Below are 3,776 nucleotides of genomic sequence, written 5' to 3'. Positions count from 1 at the left end.
TTCAGCTTTCAGCAATGCAGCATGTTGGTATGAACTTAGGCCGTAAGGCAGAACTTCCCACTCTCAATCAACATTGACTAATAATAATGCTTATGCTGCTAACTAATATTAGTAAATAGATAGGAAGGTATATTATATTTACTTGTTTTACTTTTTGTTTACATTTCTTCATTTACCTCCTGGTTTGCATGCCTAGGCAAATGATGTCATACATCCCAGGAGCCTTCAGGAGGGGTGGGAGGGGCTTTCTCAGCTAAGCACACCCTCCTGCCTGTATGCCTTAGCTAAGAGCAGATGGATTCCTGATTTCAAGAAGTAAATTCATCTGCGCTTACTTAAGATGGGCACGGCCAGTACTGCTAGAGCATTAATGGAGAGCATGGAGACATTAATTGATGGGGGAGTTTGCTTTGAATATTAACCACCTCCCATCCGGCCGTTGTATATAAACGGCCGGACGGTGGCAGTGCAGGGTTGGGTGGCCGTTTATAAACACAGCGCAGCGTGCAGCACCGCGATCCGGTGCCCGCTGTGTCCTCTGGACAGAGTGGAACACCAATCGTCGGACGGGACTGCCCAAGGGCCCGGGGTCAGTAGGGGCCCCATGAGATGCCCCTGGTACCTTTTTCATAGGCTTTTCTGAGTTTGGGCAAGGATACAGGGGCCCCATGATCCCCTATTGCCCGGGGGCCCCATGAGTTGTCAGTCCGCCACTGCTTGTGACATCATTGCTTACTATGTGTGAAATCTGTGAATGATCACAGAGGTCACATGGTACAAGGCTATTCACAACAGCCTTATACCATGTGACAAGCTGTGACCAATCACAGCTCAGTCAGTAGTTCTCAATGGCTGCAAGAATGCAGCTAGAGAGAAGGAGAAATCTTCATCACCCCCCACAAGTAGTACAGTGTCACCATGTAAAAAAAATGTTTAAAAATCATAATTTTTGGTTATAAACTAATTTGGGTTATTTTTTTTTTACTAAAAAGATAATTGAATAAATTTTGGCCATGACGAGTATTTATGTTGAAATACTATTTATTTGCAAAATTTTATAAGAAAAACACTTTTTTTCAAAATTTTTGGACATTTTCATTTACATAGCAAAAAAAAAAAATCCTAGTGGTGAATAAATACTACCAAAATAAAGCAGTATCTGTCTAAAAAAAATGCTAAAAAATTCATATGGGTACAGTGTTGCATGACTGCGCAATTGTCATTCAAAGTGTGATAGCACTGAAAGCTGAAAATTGGGCTGGACAGGAAGGGGGTAAAAGTGTCCAGACTGGAAGTGGTTAAAAAATTAACTAAATAGTGTTTTTTGCTTGTGCTGCTCAGATGCAGCATAGTTTTAAGTCGATTTATCTTGTTATTGTGTTGGGACTATGTTGGGCAATGCTACAAAATGCAGCCAGTGTGAAAAAGTCCAGAAGGGACTTTAATGCCAAAAGAGCATTTACAACCATTCACATTACTTTAATTTTAGAGAAACTCCCATTTACTTACCAGTTGGAATGTGGTGAGCACTTGTGCAGGTAGTCAAGCCAGGTAACAATGGGCAAGCCTGCACACTGGCAGCTGCTAGCCATCTTTATGTACTGCATGACTGCTGAGAAGCCTAGGTGCATTTTGACCACTAACGTAACGAAAAACCTTGCCCCCCCAAAAAAAAGATCCAGAGGCTGATTAAGTTGGAATTAGAGCAAGGCCACAGCTTCATTGAACTTTCCAAAATGTAACAACATTCAAAGAAACCATAAAACAATGCCAGTCACGGGTATACTGTGAGCATTCATAACAAAAACACTGATAGTTTAAGAGGCCTGTCTTGACCATTAGTACCAGGCAGGCATTAAACTGACCCCAGAATTAAACTTGAGGGCATAGCCCATAAAGCAATATCAACCGCTGGCAAGGTAAAGCTGTGACAAAACTCACAACAGATGGGAGGGTGAGCAACTCTTGTGATGTCTGAATCTCCTCAGAGTAGTAGGACGTGCCCCTGGGTAGCCTTTTTCTATAGTTCAGGCTCCACCCAGTCACCTCTTGACTTGGCTGCCAATCCTATCGGAGCCACTTAACGTCCCTGTTTTAGATTTACTCCCATGTATCTGCCAAGCTTCCAGCAGTCAAGGCTCCCCTTCCCTAGGAGGAGCGAGGGGGGTCAAGGGGCCTTCATTTTCGCTGTGATCAGGACAGTGTCAGGAGTAGAACTTTTGTTTGCATTCAGCAAGCCCCACATGGGAGCTGCTAGTGACATTCAGCAAATGTGTACAGTTACTGTGCCTGCTCTGTGATGTTACCAGCCATTTGTTTACTTCCTGCTGCCCGACACACATGGGGTCACACACAAAAGTCCAGCAGCCCACATTTGGCACGTGGGCTGCATGTTGGGCACCACTGCTGTGGCAGAACTCAGAAGCTTGTCATATTGATCTCAAATGTAGGCTGAATGCACCGGAAAGCAAGCTGCATGCATCCATTAACACAAGTCCTTAGTATACGGGTATTGTAAATGAATACCTTGGTCAAAGTGGTATCTGAAAGCTCTCATGGCATTCCATTGATTGAAAGAGACTCTGTCCATTCAGGGAAAAGTGGCACACTTTCTTTACGCCCACCCCCCAATCTATATTGCCCTGCCCTGTGCATCTTTCCCTTTTTGCTAGTTTCAGACAGATCACATCAGCTGCTATTGTTCCTTTTTGGATTTGGTGCAGACACACACTGGAAGTCTTTAGCTGCCTTTGGAAGGGGATGTCTATGCTTCTGGTGTGTTGCTGTACTTTTAATCACTTGGCAACCACGCTATAGCCAAATGACGGCACGCTATAGCCCCCAGTGGCACTCACCCGGCAATCTCCGTGATTGCTGTGTCCTACAGACAGCTGATCATGTGATGTGGTAAAAGGCCAATCACAGCATCCTTTTACCACATGATCAGCTGGGTCCAATGGCACAGCAGATCACTGGATAAATACAGTTGCCGGTTATCGCTGTCACAGCTTGAGGAAAGTACTGCCGATAACTGGCGATTGTCAGAGAACAGATCAGCACTGATTATCAGGGCACAGATGAACAGTACCCTGATGATTAGTGCCCAGCAGTGCCGCCCACCAGTGCCCAGCAGTGCCACCCACCAGTGCCCAGCAATGCCACCCACCTGTGCCCAGCACTGCCACCCACCAGTGCCCAGAAGTGCCTACATCAGTTCCACCCATTAGTGCTGCCCAGCAGTGCCCACATCAGTGCCACCCATCAGTGCCGCCCAGCAGTGCTGCCCAGCAATGCCGCCCATCAGTGCCCAGCAGTGTCGCCCATCAGAGCCATCAGTCAGTGCCGCCCATCAGTGCTGCCTATCAGTGCCCATCATTTCTGCATATCAGGGCAGCATCTATCCGTGCCACCTCGTCAGTGCCCATCAGTGCTGCCTATCCATGCCACCTCATCAGTGCCCATCAGTGTTGCCTATCCATGCCACTTCATCAACGCACATCAGAAAAGGAGAAAAAATACCTGTTTGCAAAATGTTATAATAGAAACAAAGAAAAACTTTTTTTTTTTTGCGCTTTTTTTGTTTATAGTGCAAAAAATAAAACACCCAGTGGCAATTAAATACCACCAAAAGAAAGCTCTATTTGTGTGAAAAACATGATAAAATTTCATATGGGTACAATATTGCATGACAGTGCAATTGTCATTCAAAGTGCAACAGTGCTGAAAGCTGAAAATTGGCCCGGCCAGGAAGGGGGTATAAGTGCCTGGTAGGCAAA

The sequence above is a fragment of the Staurois parvus genome, unplaced genomic scaffold, assembly GCF_062004578.1.
Source record: "Staurois parvus isolate SC_StPar_1 unplaced genomic scaffold, SC_StPar_1.0 ptg000056l, whole genome shotgun sequence".
NCBI classification, from domain to species: domain Eukaryota; kingdom Metazoa; phylum Chordata; class Amphibia; order Anura; family Ranidae; genus Staurois; species Staurois parvus.
Note: the sequence above shows the minus strand (reverse complement) of the source record.